Below are 25312 nucleotides of genomic sequence, written 5' to 3' on the forward strand. Positions count from 1 at the left end.
TGTCGGTAAACTTTTAAACGAACAGACAAGGATCGGGTCTCATAGGGGCTTAAAATTTGTGTCAATAGATAATGAAAGCAACATAAGTCCTCCCTTTACCAAACGCAATTTTTCAGTTTCCAGGTAGCGTCAGGTAAGTGCATGCGATTTAGCTATTGTAATTAATTTTATATGCATTTCTTTTAGCATCCATTAACTTAGACCGCTCTCACCCATTTGTTGTTATATTGGTAAGCCCTTTTGCAGCTTCTGGAAATGCACGTTGGAGAGGCTGCCAGCTATAGTTCGTAGTATTGCACTGATCACATGTGGAAATTAAACATTGTAAGTACGTCACTTTCTAAACATCCGGTTTTGAAATTACACAGGGCAGCCTGTTGTTGGTATAGTAGACACAGTAGCTGCTGTGGAGCTCATGTACGGTACAGTTCCGGCTCTAGAATGCTGGCAGACGCAGTAACTGCTGTGCAGCTACTACGCAGACCGCAAACTTGCCAACCCTACAGATTTAGGCACTAGGCTACTGCTTTTTAAGCAGCTCTAACGCCTACAGATTTGGGTGACATATCCTACTGCTTTTTACAGTGGTAAGGCAGGCTGCAGGACAAAACATGCAACACGTCCTCCACTCTTGCCAGTACAACCCTTAGGTGAACCACCAGTGAAGGCAAGTGGCAGAGGGTAACCCCATCACCCAGCATCTGCCTAGCAGAATGAGGGGGTATCAGTCTCCATGTCATTCAGTGTTCAAATGGCACTGCAGGAATACATATGTATGGCCCAGGCTGCTGCTACAGAGCAGTGGCAAACGTTGTCCACCATCTCTGTGCGATTACCTTCTGTGTAATTGGATTTGGTGATAACTCCCCATTCCGAATGATACATTTTTAACATTTCAACATCTTTCCATGTTGTGCTGTTTGATGGGTTATGTATTTTAGAATGCTTCAGTCGTGCAACAATGTATGATTTGTATATTTCTTTGATGTCATTGTTATGCAAATTATTTTTGAAACTTGAAAAATCCTACATCTTTTTGTTCACAGAATGTTGGCAAGTATGAGACTGTGGTCTGATGTGACTAATGACTTCCGATACAGCAATGTTTGCTCCGCCACTTGTGCCGGATAATGATTGCAGACGTGTACTGTTTCCAGTGCCTCCTCTGAAAGGAATTATTCCTTCCCCAGGGCTAATGGCTTCAGCACAGATCTAGCACTTTCTCTGGGTCTAATGACCCTTCTATGTATAATAACTGCAGGCACTGTGGGCCTCATTACAAGCCCAGCGGTAACCCGCCGGTGCTACCAGCGGATTGCCGCCGGACTCTTAACACTGTTTCCGCCGCTTGAGATCCCGGTGCCACTGGGACATTACATAAGTCCCAGCGGCCCGGGATATCAGGCAGTGAAAAATGTTAGTCACGGGAATGGGGACACGGAAGCGCGGGGACCGTTGCTAATGGTGCCAGCGCTTCTGTGAGAGACATGACGGTAGGGGAAAGATTTCTCCGCAGGTAAATCCTGCCTGGGGATCCGTGCCCCTGCCGGCATTCTCATAGTACGGTGATCCGGAAAGGGTGCCAGTATGTTGCTACCGAGACCCTTATTTCTGGACCGCCGTGCTTATAATAAGGCTGGTGTCTGTTTTAGGTCTAATGGCTGCAGACATAGAAAAAACATCCCGATTAAATAGCAGCAGACACTACCTCCTCTAGCGCTAATGGTAAAGGCCCATCACATCATCTGACTGGTGCGGAATGAGTGCAGACACAATACCTGCTCTGGAGCTAATGACTTTCGATACAGTAAGTACCTGCTCATCAGCTACATCTGACAATACCTTCCCAGGGGCAAATAATTACAGACACAGTACAGGATCTGAGATACCGATTCCAGACACAATACCTGCCCGTGAACTAATGACGTTTGATACAGTACCTGCTAATCTGTTACATATAGCAGACTACCTACCCTGGGGCTTATAAGCACAGACACAATACCTGCTCTGCGAGAATGATGGCATACACAGTACGTACTCTGTAGCTAACGATTCCAGCTACAGTATCTGCTCTGGGGCTAATGTTATTTAACACAATACATGCACATGAGCAAATCTGGGGTTAATGACTGCAGAAATAGTAAAAAAATCATGCACCCTTTCCTTTCTGTGTGTCCTTTCCCAGTCCCAATCCCAACTGACAACTCGAACCACACTCTCTGAAATGAACATACAGTGTAAAGAAGTGATCAGTAGGGATAAACCATCATGCCAGGATTTTTAAAACGTGTTTGGTACAACTAATGGGATGCTCATTCCCTTCACTCGTGCCAAAAAGGTGGTGAACTGTGCACAAAGGATATTTAAATGTGTGCATCATAGTTGTGCACATTGAGCTGATCTTTTCCCATCAAATACACAACTGCAAGGCAGAGGATGGAAAGGGGTTCTGGGCATTTTCAAGTAAATGCTGATTTTCAAAAGAGGTGCACTTTTCAAAGCACAGAGAAAACAAAACAATTTCCTGTGCCTATTTCGAACAGGTGCGGGGGGGGGGGGGATATAAAATGTATGGAAAGGTCAATTCTGATCGTCTCATGCATTGAGTGAGTGAATGCTGTGTGTGAATAAGCAAGTGAATGGTGAGTCAAAGAATGTATGTGTTTGTGCTGGGACAGGGAGCTGATTTTGGCTGGTGATGGCAGCACAGTAACAATGCACTTTAAAGTAGAAAAAATGCATTTTATTGGCAATTTCAACAGTAAGAACACATGTAACCCCCATCCCCGTCCCTTCTCAGCCCCCCACGTTCCCCCCCCTCGATCCCAGCACATCTGGATGGGGGTGCACTGGCTGAGGCACTAAATGCAGCTCCAAACCCCCAAATTTACCTGCAGAGTACTGGCTTTAAAGCTTGGTTATTGGCCCTCCCGCTGCGCGCCCCCACTTATCATCGTCACTCTGCTCAAAGCTGGTGATCACTGCCTGCTGATCACTGCCTACACTGGCCAGCCTCTGCCTGCTTGCACCCTTTACTTGGGCCAGGGTGCACGCTGACACGTGATGGTTCTCCCCAATCGGCGGTGGGGGGGGGGAGTCGAGCCCCTCAGGGTCGCCACCTTCTTGCCTCTTGGCTTTGTGTTTGCTGCACCTCCCAGGCCTCTTCGCCGCTCTGAGTTCTCTTCTCCGCTGCGCAGCTCTCAGCAGTGGGCTACGTGTATGGCCCCTCCGGATCCTCCTGATCTCTCAGTTTAGACGCTGCTTCTCCGGCACAGGGGCGGCTCGGTCCCCCGTCAATCTTTCCACTGGCGCTTGCCAGCAGGGGTGCCCCGGATCCATGAATCCAGCTCCAGTGGGTCTCCAATATCACAGGCAGCTCCTTCCTGACGGCCTCCTCTCCCAACTGACAGCGGCTGCTTTCCACCACCCCTCCTCGCAGCTGCACTGGGTCCTCGGCCACCCCGGGTCTCCCAGAGTGCTTCTTGCTTGTGTTCTGCAAGCATGTCTCTCAACTCGGCCTGCACCGGTCGCGGGCGCAGTGCTTCTGCACCTCGATACCACAGAGACGAAGGCCGCACACCCACCTCTGCTGAAGTCCCCCAGCGATCCGGTCTGCTGCACTCCACCACCACAGCCTACATCGATAAATTCCCACCTGGGGAAGGATCTTTTAATCTATCTTTATTGTTTTATACCCTAGTGGTATGATATGATATGGCATTTGTAACGCGCCTATACACAAGTGTTTCATGGGGGATGGGGGGTGAGGGCTCCACGGTCATGCTGTTCTTCCATCGGTGGCCATCTTGGAAACCCAATCACGAATATCTTTTTAATGGATATCCATTATAGATGCCAGTACAAAATGCTGTTGATTTCTTTGAAAGGATGATATGTGCTTTTATGTGGCTGCACTGGCATTTTGGGGCACCCAGTATAGCTATTCCTTGCTGTGGCATGACATTTGTTTTTTTCTGGGATTCTATGACAAAGCAAGTATAAGTGTTATGTGTCTAGGCTTTTAGGGCAGCAAGTCAAGCCATTTCTTACTGTGGCGTGGCTTTTTAGGGTAAAGCAAACATGATAAGGGTTATTACGTATATAGACTCACCTGCTTTGTGCAACCAGTTTGGACATGTATTCTTGTTGTGACAAGACATTTATTTATAAAGGCAAATCCAACAAGAGTGTGTGGCAGAGCCATGGTGGGCGTGTTTTATTATAGTATCATTACTGGCATTGTGCGCAAAGCAAACGCGAATACTATGTGAACTAATATATGTGAATACTGGCATATATTGGTGCAGTCTGCATGGAAATAAAATATATTGATTGGGAGGGTGCGGGGTTCATGCTTTTGACTGGGATGGCAAAGGATTCTCACCCATGGGGTGAATGCTATGTTTAGGTCCCTGGGTTCCAATTTGGCCCAACTTAGTCTCAAGCTTTACCCTTGCCACTTTGGAGATTGTGAGGATGCTGGGTGCCTGCGTTTGACTGGGATGGCAAAGGATTCTCATTCAGGGGTGCATGCTATGTTTAGGCCTCTCCCTTCCATTTTGGCCCAATATAGTCTCAAGCTTTACCCTTGCCACCTGGGGGTCATTTAGCACAAGTGTGACTAAGCAAAAGCTGAATGACAATCTGTATTGGTCCGCGTATCATCCTGCAAACTCTGTTCAGAAGTAATCAGTAAGTCATCACCAAATCATCAAGAACAATGGCAATGCCCTTGTAGTAATCAGCAGGTCATCCCAGAATCCTCCCCAAATCATCGGGGACAAACATGCAATCTCTTAACGTAATCAGCAAGTCATCATAAAATGATCAGGAACAAAGAGTTTTCTAAAATAGGGATGATGTTAGCATATTCATTAAATCATCCTAAACCCAACCCCAAATCATCACCCACCATTCTGGGACATTTGCTGATGACTTTTAACAGCCTGTTCATACCTGATGATGTGGGAATTACTTCTAGTGTAGTTCGATGATCATGAGATGACTCCAGACTGGTCTCTAAAGTCATCCTTTTAGACCAGGGTTGTCCTGGATTTCACCAGCATAAACCCAGGACTACAATCCCAGAATGCAACCAGGACTGGAATAGTGTCTCCCGGAAGGAATGGATGATGTGGGCATGGATGCAGTTGTCCTTATTAGCTCACTTAATTTACCCCCGCGCCCCTAAACCCAGAGACATATAACAAAGGCACCTCAGGGGGTACCAATATGAAGCCCATGGAGGCAAGTGATTAAGCACCCAGGGCTGGCTGAAGATGTGTGGGGGACCAAGAGGGCCCATTTCAGAAATATGTTTGGGCTCCTCCTTTCCTACAGCTGGCATAACCTGTCTAAGCCACCGGTGGGGCTGTATAGGTTATAATGGAGATATGTGTCAACCATCAACCCTTCCTTGTGGTGTAATCCTAGATAAAGTAATTGAAGGATGGGCTGAGTAGACTCGGATTATAATGGGATAGGTTGATTGGCCGCTGCACGGCATAACAAAGAACGTCTGGGAGGTGAAACGCTAAGTGGATCATTTTAAAATATGCGTTAATTGCATGCAAGGAGCACCATTGCTTACACTTGCGTGTTGCTGGTTTCTTGCATGAAATGTTCTCACTCTCAAAGAGGCGAGTAAAACTAAATGGTAAACTGAGGCAGAATCACCTTTACTCTTCAATTTTACTGTTGCTTTGAGAGAAATAAAACCGTGCCTGCAAATATAATTTTCAGGCAGCATTTTACAATGGACTCCAATGGAATCCTCCAGGTGTTTGGCAGATGCTAAACCAAAGTACAGAGCTCGATATTAGAAGACAATAAGTGGAAGCTAAAACCAGCTCCTGGGTGTCGGGCATCACCAGAAGGCAGGAGATACCACCGGGGTACCAGGAGTGAGTACCCAGCACACTGCAAATCTAACTTCCACGTGAGATGCACAATTTAACATTTTGTCCATTGTTTTCTGATCCATTATGTGTAGTAGATGTGTCCTAATTTGTCTTTATTAGCATTCTTAAATGCTAAGTGAATGTCACACATGCATGTTTGTAAGGCACCGATGGCCTGGGGATCCAAACGTAGCTCCTGGTAGGTGTTGGTTTCAAGCTAACCAGCCCTCCTATGCTTGAAGCAGGAGCTAAATAGGTCCCATCTATTTCGAACCCTGAATGTGTACTCCAATATAATCTTTAGTTTTATGCCGGCATGAATTCATGCAGGTGCCAAACCAAGTGTACTTCTGAATCAGGGGAGGAAAGACGTGGAGATGCTATCTCCGCGTGCTACTCTCCTACGCCCCTTAACAGCAGGAAAATGAGCTGGAGTGGAAAATGATAACAAAAGCAATTTTTCATTTTCCACTCTGCTCCTTATAAAATGACCCCTACTTGCCAAAAAGCAATTAAGCTCTCTTTGTAAGGAAGATGCTAATGTAGTGTCATGACTATAGTGGAAAGGTAATGAGGTGATAAGAATGCTGCTGGATACTGCAAGGCCAGAGGGAGTGGACGGCCTGAGGGTGACAGCAAAGGCAGCCTGTAAGGTGCGCTCTTCAAAGCGCAAAATTAATGTACTAAATTAAAGATGTTTTTTTGTATGGCGGCAGCTGTCGTCTTACCCAAAGCAGCCATGCCCATCGGAGCGTCCGCTTAAGCCATGCTCCCTCCTTACATCATCAGCACATAGTCACGCGCCCTTCCAAGCCAGCAAATTTCGAGCAGCAGCATCTCCAGGCCTTGCAGGCTTGAACCACCAATAGCAGCTGTTTGCAATCCATCATTCTGGTATTTTTTTCAAAAACTTGCTCAAAGCACGAGTCGTAGGGGGCAGATGGGGATGCAAACGAGTGATGCTTCAAGAGGGGAACAGTTTAGTATCAATAAGGGGCTTATGTGAAGTTTCTTTTTGTCCCTTCAGGGGCACTGTAAGCATTTACATTTTCCTTGGGTAGCGTGAAGAAGCACAGTGGCTAAAGTTGCGTTAGTGGTGTACACATTAGTAGCGCAAGGTACAAGCGGGTCGCATCAGGATTCAAATGAGGGGAGAGGGATCGAGATGGGGGTACGAGGGGTGCGATTTAGATTGGGGGTGGGTGTTTGTGCCCTGAGGGCATTGGAAGCATGTTCCTGTATCAAGGAGAGGGCACAGTGACACGGTTGGTGCTGGGCCCATTGCCAGGACTGGCCCAAAGATTTTCCAGTCCCTGAGTGTAAAAATGTGTGGGCCGCCCAAACTTGACACAGAATGTGCCTTTGATACTAGAGGATATCATATTAAATTACATTAAAAGAACTAGCCAGGAGTAAACTAAAAGACACACTTTGTGAGGGTTACTGTATGAATGTCGGTAATAATATGTATGGATCAATATCAAGAAGCTGTTTTTTTTTTTACTGCCGGACAGTGGCTCCTGAATCACTTCCAGAAACTCATAATTTTGTTAGATCAGGCACAGTGAGATCAAAAAGAATATGTCCACGCGTTATGTTATTTGGCATTTATATAGCGCTCTATATATCATTGGTATGACCTCAATGCCCTGGTAGGTTGAACGCCCTCGGGGACCGTAGTCCAGGTCAGTAGAGAGAGTAATGCGTCATATGGTGCTTGAGTGCACCAATTATGTGGGCAGTAAATGCAATTGCCTAATGGTAGATGCAGCCTAGCATTAGGTGTGGTGGTATCTGATATGAGTTGAATGTGTGCAGTCTGGAGGATGGACACCAAGACTGGGTTCTGGCTGCCTTAGGCCTGTGTAGGACGCTTATGTGTGCAGCTAGGCCAGTTTTCGTGGGATGTAGCTGCGTTTTATTAGAATGATAAGGTGTTCGTGGAGTAATGTTCGTATATGAGCAGCTAGGCCAAAATCGATCGAGGGGTGTAGCTGCACTCTAATTGTGTGTTGGTGTAGAGTAGAGAGTAAGCATAGTGAAATGGGAGGTGAGTGTATGGATGGAGTTATAATCTAAGGAGTTCGCTATTCTGGATTTGAAGCGCGCGTTTGCTTAATAATGGTTTAAATAAGCATATTCAGTGGCGTTATTGATTAGGATCTCATTGAGCATTTGTCATTGGGTTGCAGGTCTTAGTCGCCTCAGATGGTCATAGTCAGCATTACGGAAAGAGACACGTTTTTAGAGCTTTACGGAAAGTCATATAGTCTTGGGTGTGTCTAATATGTGGGGGGAGTGAGTTCCACAGAGTTGGGGCCAAGGTTGAGAAGGCGGATCCTCTGATCCTGTCAGAGTTAGAGGTTGGAATCCCTGGAAAGAGGGCAGTGCTTGATCTTAGGGTGCGAGATGGGAGGTAGGGTTTTATCTTCTTTTGTAGGTAGGTTGGGCCGGTCTTGTGCACTGCTCAGTAAGTGATGCATAGGGTCTTGAAGGAGGCCCTTTGTCCGACTGGGAGTCAGCGGAGGGTTCGGAGAACGGGTGAGATATGGTCTCTGTCCCTGTGCCAGGAGCAGTTTTGCAGCAGTGTTTTGGGCTCGTTGGAGTTATGCCGGTGTTCCCAGGTATAGGGAGTTGGCATAGTCCAGTCTCGACATCGCAATAGACATAACTGCGGCAAGTCTATTGGGGTAGAAGAGGTAGGGAAAAATGCATCTGAAAAGTTTGAGGTGGTAGTGACAGCATATTGACACATTGTTGATCTGACAGGAGAGGGTTAGGCCTGAGTCCAGAGTGCAGCCTAGGTTTTTGACTATATTGGAGGGGTGGGGAGGTGAGCCGAGGGAGTGGGGCCGATGGAGGGGGGCCATGGGAGCGGATGTGGGAGAAGGGCAGTATTGCTGCACACCATGATTTTAGTTTTATCCGGGTTCAAAAGGAGTTGTTTTCTGTCACCCATCGGTCAATATCATGGAGACAAGCTTTAAGGTCGGCATGAGGGTTGATGCTTGGCTTAGGGATTCTTAGGATAATTTGTGTATCGTCAGTGTAGTTGTAACGGGAGAGGTTGTGCGTGCGGATGATTCCTGGTAGAGTGGTCTGATAGAGGTTGAAGAGGAGAACAGATAGGCATGCGCCTTGGGGTACTCCAGTGTTCACCAAGCGAGCATTTGAGACAAAAGGGGAGAGGAAAGTTATTTGTTTCCTATTGCACAGGAAGGAGGCAGTCTATTTGAGAGCAGTGCCACGGATTCCCAGGAAGTTGAGGCGGTCAAGGAGGATCGAATGGTTAACCGTATCAAAGGCTGCAGAGAGATCGAGGAGAATCAGTGCTGCGCAGCCCTCAGTCTGCAGTGACCTTGAGATCCTCACACATCGAGATCAGAGTGAACACTATAGTTAATTCGGCAAAGTTGGAATTGAGACCAATCTGCAACCCAAGCACTACAACACAGGAAACCGGTTTAGTTGGCAGCAATATTGTTTGCCAGAAGCCTTTTTCAAATATTGGTTTGAACACACCATCTGACTTAGAAAATTATTTTAAAAAATTGTTTTTTTAGTAGTTTCATGATTTCTTATATTATGTTTTACATATTTTACTGTATTTTCCAAACTAGCAATATGCTTGTAATTTAGGAGCTAAAAATGAAGATTATTTTGACTGTTAAAATAAAAGAAACTCCAAGCACTGTTTTAAAAAAAATCTTTTTAAATATATGGCAGGCTATATTCCTTACAAATGTCTTCTGGGGTGGCTGCAGGTTCAAAGGACATTCGGGAGTAGACTTTGTCTGGTGCAGACATGGAAAAAAATCCTCTACTGCAGCATTGCGGAGCCAGTTAGCAGTACATTCTTTGAGGCAGTGAGAATATGCAATTTCGCAGGACTTCAAATGTTGCCAAAACCAACGCAAGGCCTGAAACAAGCAACTCGACCTCTCCAGGCCAGGAACCTCTCTTCCTGTATTCCTAGAGAATCATTATTGGTATACATGTGGCAGCTGTGGGACCCCATGAGCACTTTCCTTGTGCTATGGCGGACTGTGCATGCCAGCCCTACCTATTGGGATACATATTGGGTGAGTGTGCAGGGTTTAGGAGATGGCAAGAGGGGGTTCACTTTAGGCCCCCTAAGGGATAAAAGGGATGGAGAAAGTTTGTTTCCACAACCTAGGGCCACATTTCCCATCTGCCTTTATGAAGGAGCCTGGAAGACAGTGGCACAAGCAGCTTTTGGAGTTTCATGAGGGGGCGTGATAATTCTGAAGGGGCAGCACCATTTCAGTGGTGGCTGGTGATTTGTTTAATTAGCACAAGCGACCAAGCAAAGGCAAGGTAGCCCGAACTGAGGTACGAGGATTAAGGGGTGCTCCTCACAAAGAATGTAAGATTTATTTTAAATAACATGTTGAAATGGTGCATTTTAGAACAGTTTTATTAAAAAATAAAGTCCTACAGTTTACAACTGGTGCTGCTGTAGATTAATACATTATTAAATCCAATATATGGTTGCAAGGCCACCAACACTAAACAGGTAGCTTTTACATTCTTTTCATGATGCCAATGTGAAACCCTATTATGATGGTGTCCACAATCATTGCAAGCACTCACTGTAAAGAACATGTCATCAATGCTGGTGACCGTAATATTTGTCAGCAGTGCCCTGCAAAAAACATGTCCATGCTGCCTTTGCCTGAAATATATTCCACAGGGTTTGAAATTGCAATTCGATGACCAGGAGCTAAAAACAGCTCCAGGGTGTTCATTGCCCAATAGGCAGGCGCTACTGCTTGGGAACCAGGAGCGAGTACATGGCACACTGCAAATCCAACTTCCACATGAAATGCACGCTTTAATGTTATCTTAATTATGTCTGATCCATTATATTTGAATGTGTCCTAGTTGTGACCCAATTCTTCATTATTTACATTCTCAAACTCTCACAGTGAATGCCACATATGCATGTTTGTAAGGCACCAGTTGGCTTGAGCAGCTAAATGTAGCTCCTGCACACTGTTGATTTTAAGCTAACCAGACACTCCTAGGCTGAAGGCAGGTGCTAAATAGCTCCCAGCAATTCCAAACCCTGTTCCACTGCCACCACTGCACGTACAAGTTCATGATGGCGGTGTGCACAATGTACATATGTGCATGGTCTTGTAAAACATTTTCTTGCTATGTGTACCTAAATATATGTTGGCATTGCCACTGTAGAACATTTTGCTGATGGTGTCCACAGTATGTGTTAGCATGCTACTATAAAGAACATAAATTGTGTTTGGATAAAAACCTTGTTCATGCTGCCATTAAAACACACACATGTTTTGTTGTGTAACAAGGCATTTATAATGTGCCCTTTCAATGGATTTTATTACAGAATTGTCACCTTGTTCGGGTTACAACATGATCCTGGTGGTGGTGGATTTGTTTTCCAAGATGGCCCACTTTGTAGCTCTGAAAGGAATTCCGTGAGCATCAGTATTGGCTAAAGTCTTCTGTGAACACATTGTATGTTTACATGGTTTTCCGTCAGTAGTGTTTTCTGATAGAGGCAGCCAATTTGTATCTCAGTTTTGGAAGAGATGCTGTGAGATTGCTAAGATCGAGGTGTGTTTGTCCACCCGTCATCACCCACAGACCAACGGACAGATGGAGCGGACAAACCAGACCCTAGAGCAAAATCTCTGATGTCTCCTCCATCAAATGGATAATACTTGGGTGGATCTGCTTTGGATTGCAGAGTACGCTTATAACCATTCTGAGCACGCATCTACCGGCTGTACTCCTTTTTACATCCTGAATGGTTGTCATCTACGAACCTCAGCTTTCGATCCACCAGAGCCCTTAGAGATGCCTGCGGTGCAGAATGTACATGAAAACATTACCCGAGCTAAAGAGGAAGCCCTGGCACATCTGGCTGCAGCGAAAGAGAGCTAGAAAAAATGTGCAGACAAGCACCGAAGAGACACTTGGAGTTATCAAGTGGGGGACAAGGTGTTGTTATCCTCTAGGCACATCGCTCTTAAGGGCAGTGAAAAAAATTCCAACCTAGATTTCTGGGCCCGTTTCCAGTGGAAGCAGTCATCAACCCTGTAGCTATGAAGTTGACTCTTCCATCCCATATGCGGATACACCCGTGTTTCATGTCTCTTTATTGAAGCCCGTGTGCCCTGGTACCAGGGTGCAATAATCCCCAGACCCAGTGATTATAGAGGGGGAGGCTGAGGTTGAAGTGAAAGACATTTTTTTAAAAAAATTTTTTTTTTTAAATTTTTTACAATTCGTAAAACCTTTTTTTTTTTTTTTTTAATTGTTTGTTTTTAGTGCATAAGCACCTTTACAAATATAAATAATACAATGCATAGCATACATATTTCATTAAAACATAAATACTAAGGGCACAACAAAGGTACATATTTCCAAAAACAGAAGTAAGACATAAAGAAGAATATAGAACAGTGGACAAATTAAGGAAAATTGATTCAAAATAAAATGTATCACTCAAGAAAACAAGCTATATCGACGAACAGTTTTAGAAGCACTCATAATATATGACAACACATTCATCATTTAAATTCAACCATAATATCTTGTGGCATAACAAGAGTTAACATAATCGGGTCAGAGAGTAGAACAATAAGAGACAGTGTACATACCTAAGTACAAAAGAATTAATAGAATATTCCTTAAATAAAATCGACCATTAAGCCTGCAACATGACAGAATTGACACACACAAATCATAAAATACAACCGAGAAAAGAAACAGTATACATACCTAAATACAAGTAAAATGATAACCTAAAAAGAAGTCTACAACCAAAGAAAATATTTGATCAGAGTAAACACAAATAGAACGTGAGTAAGCCATAACTACGATTTTCAAAATAACATAAGATCAGACATAAGTACAAATGAGATATGGCACTAACGCATTAAAATACAATATCAAATGAAGGGAGGCAGGCCTTATGATTGATCTAAACCTTTTCTTCTTTTAATTCTGATTCAATGTAAGTTAGCAGTCAACCTGTGGCAAAAATAATTGCATTGCTTCTGCCCCACATACATCTCATCCAAATGAGATTCCGAGCCAATATCGAGGGAGCATGCTGAAAATCATTCATAGTTTGTAATCTTTGTTGTTCAAAATGGGGGCAATAGAGGAAAAGTTGTTTTAAGGTTTCCTGATCGCCCTCAATAGAGAGTCTGTACCTTATTGCATGGAAAAAGCGTAAGGTAAGGCTGGCTATGCCTAAATTTCGTATATTCCCCAAATGAGGAATAAGTAGCAATATGATCAGAAGTGGCAGCCCGAATTGTTTTGGAAATGGCTTTTCTTTTTTGTACTAATAGAGCCAACATGTGTTCCTGGAATTGAGCAATCGAAATATGAAAAGAATTTGTGTGCATGTCAGATCTTCATGAAGGGAGTTGGCGGGCGGGAATAACATTTTGGTATAGTTGGATAGCATCCGCCATAACATTTTGGTATAGTTGGATAGCATCCGTCAGTTAAATCGGGAAGCCAACGAGTGGAAACCTAATTTGTGTATTAGTATAGCCGTAGGTAAATATTTGGGAAGAGCATGGACGGACTTACACATTTTTCCCTGAAGCTTATTCAGGTAGAGTTCAATTTGAGCAAGACAAAAGTCCAGCCCATAAAGGATAACTGCCTTTGCCTTCATGAGGTAAAAGTCTATAAGGGGAGTGCGAGAACATTTACAATATTTGCGAAGAATGAGTTGCATTTGCGCTATTAACGGCAGCACCCTAGCAGACAGAGAAGCTCGCCATTTGGTAAGAGAATTGCTGTTGGAGAGGTTGTAACCTAGATAGGTGAAGTCATAGAAAAGGTTAATTTCCTTAAAATTAACAGACCATTTGAAAGTACGAGTTTTCTTTTAGGAAAAAATTAGTATATTCGATTTTGAAGGATTGATGGATAGATTGTTTTGTGTACAATAAAGAGAAGTATTTTAATTTATTTTGTAATCCGGATTTGGTGCGGTCGAACAATATGACATCGTCCGTGAACGCAAGCCAATTAAGGCGCATAGCATCCATTCTGACAGAAAATATATCTGTTGAATTCCAGATGCGATCAATGTCGGCAAGGTAAAGGTTAAAGAGAACCGCTGCAAGATTGCAGCCTTGCTTGACACTTTTCGCAGTGAGAATAGCATCTGTAAGCAGTCCAGCGCGGTTCATTCGGACTTTGAAATTGGTATTGTGGTGGAGGAGTGAAATAAGAGCCACTATGTAGGGGGGAAAACCATAATCCAACATTTTCTTCCATAACCATCCTCAAACAACACTGTCGAAAGCTGAAGACCGGTCTAGTGATGCCATGAAAATCAGACCATTGGAAACATGATGGGACATGCTAATGAGATGTGAGAATAGTTCTGTTTAATTGAGTTCCCATGGTTTTTTCTGAAGCCAACCTGTGCTTAAGAGAATAGAATTAACTGCCATGAAGTTATCTACTTCATTAAGAATGAGTAGGGCAAAATCTTTGGCTGCTACGTCAATTAGGGCACTAGGCCGGAAATTGTTGGTGTCGTTTATTGCACCTTTTTTGTGTAGCGGAATAATAATTGATGTGAGCCAACAAGTAGGAATGTTTTTAGAACTAAAGATGGTTCGAAATAGGTCTAAAAAGGTTTTTGCCCAAAAAAGCAGGTAATCTTTTATTACACAAGGGGGCAAGCCGTCGGGGCCAGCAGATTTAGAAAATGTTAGCTAATGAATAGCAAAAACTATATCATCAAAGGACCACCGACATTGTGAGGGAATGTGCTGTAGTAATGAAGTTACATCAAAGGGAGTGAAAGGCAACGGAAGCGTATATTTCATCTTTAAAAAAGTATGCCAGGACAAGCCATTGATTGATGATTCAAGAGAAGTAGTAATAGGCCCTGCGGGCTTCCTCACAAATGTCCAAATATCTTTGATAATTGCATTTACAAAGATTATGGACCATTCTTTGATTCACTTCCAGGTGAGGGTGAAAACTATTTTTTTTAAGCTCCATTTTGTTAAGCTATAATTTGTTTCTTGACCAAAAGATATGAGATATGGTCAGTGGCAAGAATGTTTGCTCTTCTGAGATCGCGATTTTTAGAATTTTTAAGGACTATAGAGGAAGAAAAGGTGTTGGGATGAGATGAAATTGTGGTAGGCAAGACAGAAGAGACCATGGTACACAGGTGAACATTGATCGATCATTTTTAAATTCCAATGAACAATCTTTTCCATAAAGGTAGGCAAGACAGCATCATCAGTAACAACCCACAGGTCACGGTTGACTAAAAATGTCAATTTCTTGCAAGTCTTGTGGTTCCAATGAATGGATAGCGCATGTCTGTCCATTTGTAGCAGAGAAAGGGAAGGCATAGCTATGAAGTTGCGTGACAAGGACTTCAAAGTGGTGGACAAAATCCTATGGTCACCGAGCAGAGGATTGATATTAACAACAGGGGCAAGGAGACCTGATAACATCCGGGAAGCTACTATGTAGTCAATCGAGCATGCAGCTCCTCTTTGCCAGATTGTATAGGTATGTGGAGAAGCAGGAGAACAAAATGAATGTCCCATTCTTCCAGGAAGTGGACCCAGGTGCGCCCCCTCATAAGCGATAGCTTGTGATAAGCAGACTGAGATGTTGGGCATATCAGTATAGAGGGTGGCATTAAAGTCGCCCCAATAATAATCTCACAGCCCCGACTATGAGACGTTGCCTCGGAGAGTGCAGAATTCAGGGAGGCGATAGCCATATCTATGGGTGTGACAACGGGATTCCAATATAAAGAGACAAGTACGAGATTCTTGCAGCAAAAGTCCTCCAATTGGAGTTCTATGATGAGACAAAGCTCAAAAGCATAAATTTCCTTAACAATAAATCTCAAGTTATTATTGATCAGTATTACCAGCCCACCAGAGGGTCTTCCTGTAGACATACGTTTGGCAGGAGAGAGGAAGGATGATAATCCAACTGTGCAGGTCGAAAGTGCCCATAGTCTCCTGTATAATAATGACAGATCGAAGTATATTGGGAGAGAGAGAGTTGAACCAAGCGAGAAGATTTTTAAGACCACAACAATTCCATGAAAGAATAGAGAAGGAGGTAGATTATGAAGTAGATTTGGGGTCCCCACCATGTGCCGCAGCTTTGATCAAAGGTTCGAGCCAAGTTAGGCCTTTAAGGGCAGTAGCCAAAGATGTTGGCTGTTCTAACATTGCGTATAGAGCATTCGTATAGAGCATTCATCAGGCCGATTAATAAGTAAAGGGTCACTAGACCAACCCAGGATGGTCTTCATTTCTCTGGGTATTTCCATAAAAGAAATTTAAAGCAGCCCTCGAAATCACTAGAGGTAAAGGTGGCAAACCAGCACAATGCTCGTCAAGGAAATTCACATGTATGAGAGCTGGGGGTGGAGCTGGAAGGATGCTAGGATATGGCTTAACTGCAGGGAATTGGGTCCTGGGAGGTGGACTTGGATCTTTCTCAGTGAGATTGGGCAGACACAGAACAGGGGGCTGTGCATTGTAAAGTGCAGATTTACTTTGGGAGCCAGTTAATAGAGTAACAGGGCATGAGGAGACAACCAGGATTTTAATGGGGCAAAGCTCTTCAGTTTGCATTGCAATCAAGGCTTTTTTATTAACAGTTGCAGGAAAAAATGTAGACAATTGAACAAGAGGAACTTGAATGGCGCCGTCATGCGTTGGTAAGAGGGACGTGGATACTGACAGGGTATAAGGTTAATAGGCAAAGGACAGTGGGACTTTGCCACCTGTGTGGTACCATGGGTAGAGACTGAAGATCAGGATGACCGTACAACTGATTTTATTTTGAGAACTATTTTGCTCTCGTCATTGAGTTGATTAAGGTCAAGAGCTTGAACTTCAAGGGAAAGATTGCATAATTCTTTTACGTTGGAGTTATGGCCTTTAACTTTAGGAGGAGGCTGATTTTTAGTTTTGGCTTTAGAACCCATAGAGACAGGATTATTGATGGTATTTTTAGTGCAGTTTTCTTTTTGCAGCTCTGAGATTTTTTTACTTTCCTTGACATAAAGTATTGTGTAGACTGAGTATCATCTTGTACAGTAGAGTTCTCAGAAGCAGCTTTGTTGGGTTGTAAAGTAGCTAGTTGTTGGTCCAAGAGATCAGTGGTTGCTGACGTGCTATCTGCGGACTCATCAAAAGGAATGACTCTAGGACCTGAGGACATGTCTTCAGACAGACATTGGGGAACTAGGTTGGCCCTGAAAAGAATGTGTTCAATTTGCAGAAGTCTTATGTTGTAATTTGGCCACTGCCGTTAAATCAATGGGCGAAGACTGTGGGGGCAAGTTTGAAACAGAATTAAGACCTTGAGCAACATGGGCAAACGATTTAGGTACTCCGTTTATCAACAAAAGATCACCAGTGGTTTGTGTGTGTGCAAAGCAAGATGCTACAGTTTTAATATGTTAGAAATGCTCATTCTGAAGTGCCAAAAAGGACCTTTCGGGACAGGTGGCGTGGAATTGGTGGCAAGCTTCTTGTGCTAGGATAAAACCTTCAATTTTGCTGTTGTAGCGACGGAGGCCTCTTTAAGTTCTTTAAGTGCTGCATGGGTATAATCATGCCCCCTGTCAAGCAGATTAAGAATTCGAGTCAGAACCGGAAAGTTGTGTAGATCTTGTTCTGATAAGTTGCTCGCGACATCTTCATGTATGGAGGGGGTGTGGGGGATTGGGTAGGAAGAGAAAGCAGAGACATCCTTGGACGAGCCCAGATGATGGGGGGTCTTGACACGGGACTGGTTGAGATAAGTTCAAGGAAGGAGCCAAGTTAACTGAGGAAGGGGAATTCGCCGTCATGGGAATCGATGAAGGAAAGTTAACTGGGGAAAGCAAGGACGGGGACTAGGGCATACCAGGAAATGGGGATGAGTCCGTCTTATGAAAATAAACTTGATCACAAAGTATACGTGATTTGGACACTGGGGTTGAAGGACCAAGTGAAAGGTGTAAACGTTTGTCCAGCTCAACCATGACGGCAGGAGCAAGCATGGAGTTGTCAGACATGGGAACAGCCAGTCCATCTTAACGATTGCCCATGTATGACAAATCCAATTTTGGCGAGTCTACGGAGAGTATAATAAAGTTGGGATCGTGTTCATTTACATCTTTGAGTGAAAAAATTGTGTTTTGAAGTTGGCGAGAGAGCCTTCATGTAGAGCTTGAAGGTGCAAGGGAAAGTACCTGCGGTAAAACCAATAAACTCTCGTCGGATTGTAGAGTCGAAGAAGGGTCAGAGGATTGAAGTGGCAGAGTTAAAAAAAAAAAAAAAAAAAAAAAAAAAAAGCGTTTCCCAGGCAAAGGCATAAGTGCTGCATTTTCGTGAGCGCCTAAAGGCTGACTAGCAGAAGATGTAATGGGCCGTTCGCCTAGGCACTTACCACTTCTAAGACTAATGTCCATGGTGAAGGAGTACAGAGCCAAGGAAAAAGAGTTAAAAAACACTGTTCAAAATGTGCCTAATGGCTCACATGTATCTATAAGACAGCACAATGGGACAAGTTTCACAAGCAGATAAATAGCATAATACCTGGTGTCCTATATCATTACAGGCCGTCCGCTGTTTATAGTGCAAAAGCAGGATTGAGTTTCTCCAAATGGAAAGTCACAAAAGCAGTATAATGCCACTATGTGACACATACATCTACAGCACAGCATAAAGCAGAGAAAGAAAAAATAACAACTGCATGGTTGCAGATAAACGCCTATTGGGATGTACTGGGCAGATATTAAATTGCAAAGTTTGCCTATATAAAGACCAGCACATGTGTCCCAGAAGTGCACAAATAGTTTATTATGTCATTTGTGATGAAGGCGCGCTTACAGCTGGAGGCATAACAATATGACAATATCACAGCAGCCTATGTAATGAGGTACAAAAGAACTAAGCACACGCACAAAGCAAAATATAAAACAGTAAGACAAGCAAACAGAATTTGCAAAAGATAAGGAGCGGGTTGGAAAGCATACCAAAAACTAGGCAGATTTGAGAAGTGTGGGACCCACACCTCCACACCTAACAGCCACACTTCCGGAGCACTTCGGATGCGCGCGCTGGATGCGCATATACCAGTGCAAATAAGGAAGTGGCTGAAGAGGTGGATGGGCAGGACGGCGGAGCTTGTGTTGTAGAAGATGCGCATGCAGCGTTACGGCGGGTATGAGGATTCCGCTTGCCGACGACACCTTTTAGAGAACAAGCAGGCGGCAAAGCAAAGCAGCAAGGAGAAAGGCAGAGAGGCAGGAATCTCAGCCCAACAGCCACACTTCCGGAGCACATTTTAGATTCTAAGGTAGTCATGAGGAAATTGTTTTACCTGGTGGATTGGAAGGGGTATGGCTGCAGGACAGAATGTGGGAACCCAGTAATAACATCCATGCTCCTCAACTACTTAAAAGGTTTAATCAGAACCATCCCACTAAGCCAGGGCCAGAAGGTCCATCCTTAGGAGGGGCATTGTGGGGTGGGGGGGGAAGGGGCTGTCATGGTCACCTCGGGGGTCAAGGGGCTGGGACTATTTATGCAGGCTAGCAAGGGTTCATTGTGCAGACATGCGGGGACTAGATGGCTATTTGCATGGCGTGCCAGACGTTCCTCACACTCATCAGTGTCAGAATTGCAGTGGGCCCCAATAGAGGTTTAATGTAAGGTTTCCCTTAAGATGGCCGTCTTGTGAGTCACGGACTGAGGAACTAGTGTTTGGCATTGGAGGACTATATAAGCCCCACCTGTGCCTTAGCATGTTCTTCGCGTTGGTTCCACTGACAGCAGTGCAGCACTTACCGGCGCTCTGTTCACAGACCTGTAAAAGGCAAAGAAAAGTCATGTTATGAATTTATCGAGTTACCTGAAAATAGCACAGACAAAAGATTCAATTTACCTGGTAAGAAACTTCACAGCAGCTGTCATCAAGTAGGTGGGGCTCTACTCCGAGTTCCACATCGCAGACCGCTACGTTTCCTCTCCAGCCACGGCTTTCTTCCGTGGAGCCTTCGACCACCGACACTCTGTCAACCTGTAAGAGAAGGTATTTAGTTAAGAGGGACAATTAATCACAGACCGCGATTGAAAGCAATTATGTGCTTACTTACTTACGCCTATGAACTTTTCCAAGCATTCCAAAAGCTCGGCCACGCAGCGAAAACCTGCAGCAGGTCACGAAGCCCAGTGTGCCTTCCATTTTACGCGTGCAGCCTTACCTCAGGAACAAAACTTTGTGGGGTTCATTGAAGACACCTGTGTCTTCACGTGTGATTTATTTTTATTTTTTACATTTTTAAAGTTCTTTTTTTCCTTCGTCAAAACCTGCAAGAGAAAGAGAGGATTAGACTTTAACAAGAGAATACATCTCCACAGTTAATATTTCTCCCAAAGACTACAAGACAAAATCTGATTACAGTAAAGCTCTGAACATCAAGATACTTACCACCTTGAGGCTTTTCTACACTCTTCAGTCTGGAGAATTATTTGCCTCATTACTAACACACCCCTGCACAATAGCAGGGCGGAGAGCTCCCCAACCCAAAATCACAGGGGGGGGACCCAATTCGTTCCAGCAGTTGCAGCCCACAGAGTTTTCAGACTATTTACGCTCCTTCAGAGATGAGGGAAGCGTTACATAAATATTCGCCGTCATCAGGCCGGGAATCCTCAGTATAAGAAAAAAACTGTTGCACTTTCACCCACAAACTGCATTTCTCCTCTAAACCAATCACTATACTGTGGGTTATACTGCCTCAGCCATAGACTGTGCTCTCCCTAAGCCGCTCCTCTGACAGCCATCTTCAGATTTTTACAGATCATTTCAGTGTTGGGTGTCCTCGATCTTTGCTCCGTGAGCTACTTCTATATTTGTTCGACGGAAGAAAGTTTCTATTTTTGTCAAATAAGACCCTCTGTGCTCTTCTCTCCATCTGCCCACAGTGGGGATCCGTTTGTTGGTGAATGTCAGCGCCCCTCAAGGTGAGGATCGTCAAAGATTCTTCAAACTTTCCAGGAGGCCATCGGTCCTACTCCACACCTCCGGTCATGAGGGAGGAGATGAAGGAAGATCCCTTTTAAGGCCTTGCACCAGATGCAGGCCACGTAACGTGTTTGTAGAGGACAAACCCCTCCAATACCTCTACTGTCTTCACCTGGATCACAAGGAGGGAGAGTGCGAGATCTGTCTCTGCTTCTCCAAGAAAACATTGAAGGATCGACACAGTAGACTGGCGGCGTGGCTGAACGCCAAGGCCTCTGCCCTGGGCAGGGTCATGCCTCACACAGGACCAGCCGGTCCGAGAAGCGGGCTTCTAAGTCCTTTGAGGGCGCGCCATCAGTGCGGGCCCAAGATGAGGCCAAGCACTGCAAATCCGGTTCCATCGGGATCACTGCACAAGCAAGTCCGGCAATGGACAGGGCGCGATTAACATCACCATCTGCCAGCGATCTAGCTCCTCGACGATAAAATCGCCCAACCTGGCTAAGCTGCAGGAGAAACCAGAGAAGCCAAGGGCAGAGGAGAAGGCAGCCAACCTGCCCAAGAAGGCCCAAGCGGCGCAGGAGAAGTGTTCGTCAACGATTGAGCTGGTGGCAGCTGCTTTCTCGAAGGCGAAGGGGGCTGACCCCTTGAAAGTAACCCCTACTGCGCCCAAGGTCACCCTGCCTCTGAGGTGGGAAGCCTCCATTGTGACTGTGGCAAAGCTGGCTAGCACACCGGAGAAGAGGATGCCGTCTCTGAGCCCGACTCCGACCCCCTCAAGGTGCAGAAAGGGGGCGGAGAAAAGAAGTCCTAGTCCAACCCTAGGCCGTGGCAGTTTCGTCCACAGACGACGAGGACTTGAGTCCCTGCACACGGTCCATGATTACGTGAAGGACGACGATCGTGGCGGCAACGACGACGGCGCATGCCTAGTGTTCCAATCACGCCAGCACAGCCGAGGGATGTATCCCTAGACATACTGTCAACCCTACACACTTTGGTGTCGCACCCCCTCTTTCAGCCTCCACACCCGCGTCGGGTGCCTTTCCCCCCCCCCCCCCCCCCCGGTGGACCTGGACACAGGGACGGACACGGCGATGACCGAAGACGACAACAATATCGTCACAGCAGGCGGGTCTCCGAAACCGAGAACGTCCCCACCGATTCAGGAGGGGTTGTTTCATTCCATGGTCACAAAGACCTCCAAACTCTTCCAGCTTACACCTGAGGAAGACAAGTAGGCTAGACCTGTATTGTGATCAGATCTCCCGGTTCTCCATCGTCCCATGTAGCATAGCCATCCTGCCTTCATTGTCGGTCTTCGTTGCCAGCACTTTGAATGGAATAGCGGGGCCCACCCAGATGAGGACCCTCTTGCATACGAATATGTGCAACCCACTAAACACCTCCACCCCTCCCCCCCACGCACCCCCCAGGCTTTTCTGTTTTTGTGCCTCTAAGTGCATCATTATATGCGAGGTTCCGGGGCGGATTTTAATTGCACGCTGGACCCAACCGTGGACAGATCCGATGAGAAACACAAATGGCCGTCTCCTCCGGCCAAGGTGTTAAACTCACTGTTGAAGCACTTTCAACTACAAGATCTATGGAGGGTAAAACCTGGTCAAGATAGAGAATATTCTCATTATTCGGTCCCACATAAAGTATACACAAGAATAGATTATATGTTTACCGGGGGAGGGGGAGGGACATAAAACTGAATTCATGGAGAAGGAATACTTAGCCAGGGTCCTGTCGGACCACTCCCAGCTCGAGACGAGGTGGCGAATGGCTGCCCCGAGGCCAACCATTCCCACGTGGAAGCTGAGGAGTGAATCGCTGCTGGATAAAGCATTTGCCGAGCATATTAGGAAGAGCACAGTCTAATATATCGCAGTAATTGAAGGAAGCGCGCAGAAGGTGAGCACTGTCTGGGAGGCGTACCCGGTGGTCATTAGAGGGATAATGATAGCGGAATCGGGAGGTGTACAGAAAGTCATTGTCAACGAATTAGAGAAAATAGAGGAGAAGTTACGAGCATTGGAGAGGGAGACTAAAGTCAACAAAGAACACATAGGAGTAATCGAACTGAAACAGGCATGCCTAACCCAATGGGATAGATTGGGGAAGTACAACTATGCGAAATAGCTGAAAAGAAGCCACGCACATGGGGATACACCCGGGAGAATGTTAGCCTGGCTATACAGACGAAATGACGCTAGATCCACTATATGCGCTATTCAGAACAGAGACCTGGAATGGGTGAATACGCAGGTAGGCATAAATGGGGTGTTCTCAGAATATTACAAAGCACTCTATACTGACGCCGTAGAATGTGAGGAGAGGTAAATGCATGATGTCCTTGAACTCGTAGCACTGCTCCGGTTAGATACACTCCAGGCAGAGTCACTAGAGATACCAATAACCCCGGAGGAGGTCGTGGTTACCAGTAGGGCACTGCCAACGGGGAAACAGTCAGGAACGGATGGGCTCCCTAGTGAATTTTATAAAGCCTATGTTGATATGCTGGCGCCATTGATGGCCAAGGTATACAACGAGGCGTTCGCAGAAAATTTGCTACCAGAAAGCAAGAGGGAAGCCCTGATATTTCTGCTTCTCAAACCAAACAAAATAAGTACTGCAGATCCTATAGACCACTGTCTCTGTTGAATCAAAACAGTAAGATCCTTACCCTGCACAGTATCTGCCAAAATTGCTGTAAGGATCTTACTGATCTATCCAGACCAGACTGGGTATGTGCTAGGGCGGAATATCTCTGAGAACCTCAGGAGACTGCATCCAGTGATCTACAGTAGGGAAGATCACATTACAGAATGTGCAGTGGCCTCCCTGGATGCCACCAAGGCATTTGACTCAGTGCGCTGAGATTGGTTGTACGCCACAATGGTAAAGATGGGTATTGGGCCACAATATATGAAATGGGTGTGGTTGATATAAACTAAGCCAATGGCCAGATCTCGGACAGGGAGCATGTACTCGGATGCATGGCAACTGTATAGAGGTACAAGGTAGGGGTGGCCATTGTCCCCAATGTTATACATTATAGCAGCAGAACCCATGGTGGCGTATTTGCGGCAGGAATACGGGGACGCAGGCATAGACATAGGTGGGGTGACGCATGTGGTATCTGTGTACACTGATGATGTGCTGTTGTATCTGAGCAATCCAGCGACAAATCTGCCATACATCCTGGAGGTACTGGATAACTCTAGCAGATTAACAGGAATACAAATAAATAAGATTAAGTCATGCTTGTTCCCACTGGTCGTAATGGCAGATGTAGACGAAGGGGAATAACCAGTCCTTCCTTTGCCCTGGAGTAAGGACTCCTTCAGATACTTGGGAGTCAACATCAATCATGACCCTAAACGAGAACATGAATTCAACACGGTGCGAGCCAAACAAGGGTTGGTAAAATCTATGGAGCTCTGGAGTAAGCTACCCTTGTCAGTGATGGGCAGGGCAGCGCTACTAAAAATGGGGGCACTGCTGAGACTTGTGCATTGCTTTGGGACTGTCCCATACAGTATACCTAGGCAATTCTTTAGGGACTTAGAAAGGATATGCAGGGGGCTCCTGTGGCAGGAGGGGAGGAACAGGGTGGCTCTGGGCACTCTGCAAAGGCCATATGAACAGGGAGGGTTGAAGGTACGAACGTTTCGAGCTGTACTTTCTGGTGTGCCAGTTACAATATGTGGTACAGTGGATGGCAGACGACCCCACAACAGAAATGGTGTTGCTGTATTTGTATTTTTCTGTTTCTTTGTATTGCGCCTTTATCCAAAGTGCTTTACATAGGAAATCAAAGGTACATAAAAACAGTGGTGCAGATCATGGTTCAGCTACAGCCGGTAACAATCAATCCGGGTACTGAAGCAGGTGAGTTTTTAAGGAAGAACGGAACAAGGAGTAAGAAGTAAGAGCGAAGGGACAGGGGGAGCATGCTCCAGTGAAGAGGGGCAAGGAGCTGAAAAGAACAAAAGCGGGATTGAGCGCAGGGAGGACAGGGAACAGTCAGTCTAAAAAGATCTGAGGAATGGAGAGAACTAGAAGGATAGTAGAATGAAAGGAGAGATGCAAGATAGTCAGGGGGCAAGTCGATAGAGATTTACACACTAGGCAAAGAAAATTGTATTTAAGTTGAGAGTAGAAAGACAACCAACCAAGTGAGGTAATCGAAGAAGAGATCGAGTCACGATATGAAGGCAGACAAGGTAAACAAATAGACGAGTGATAGATTTAAGAGGAGCAAGATGTGAGCGAGGAAGACCAAAGAAGGTGACAGAACAATTGGAAAGTCGAGAAAAGATTAACAAGATAATCAGTTTTGAGGCGTGGTAAGTGAG

General features: G+C 45.2%; 1 protein-coding gene across 2 annotated transcripts in view; it reads left to right on the top strand.

The window, feature by feature from the left end:
* The window catches only part of EFR3A (EFR3 homolog A), a 1818520-nt gene that overhangs the window by 1419 nt on the left and 1791789 nt on the right, over window positions 1–25312 (top strand). The window contains exon 1 of one of the 2 annotated variants that reach the window (XM_069621640.1): window positions 27–133. The exons of the other annotated variant lie outside the window; for it this stretch is intronic. The gene's annotated coding sequence lies outside the window, so the exon portion shown is untranslated. Of the gene's footprint in view, window positions 1–26; window positions 134–25312 lie in introns of those variants that run through there. 2 annotated transcript variants of the gene reach the window in all.

The sequence above is a fragment of the Ambystoma mexicanum genome, chromosome 5q, assembly GCF_040938575.1.
Source record: "Ambystoma mexicanum isolate Mex_15411 chromosome 5q, UKY_AmexF1_1, whole genome shotgun sequence".
Classification (NCBI taxonomy): Eukaryota; Metazoa; Chordata; class Amphibia; order Caudata; family Ambystomatidae; genus Ambystoma; species Ambystoma mexicanum.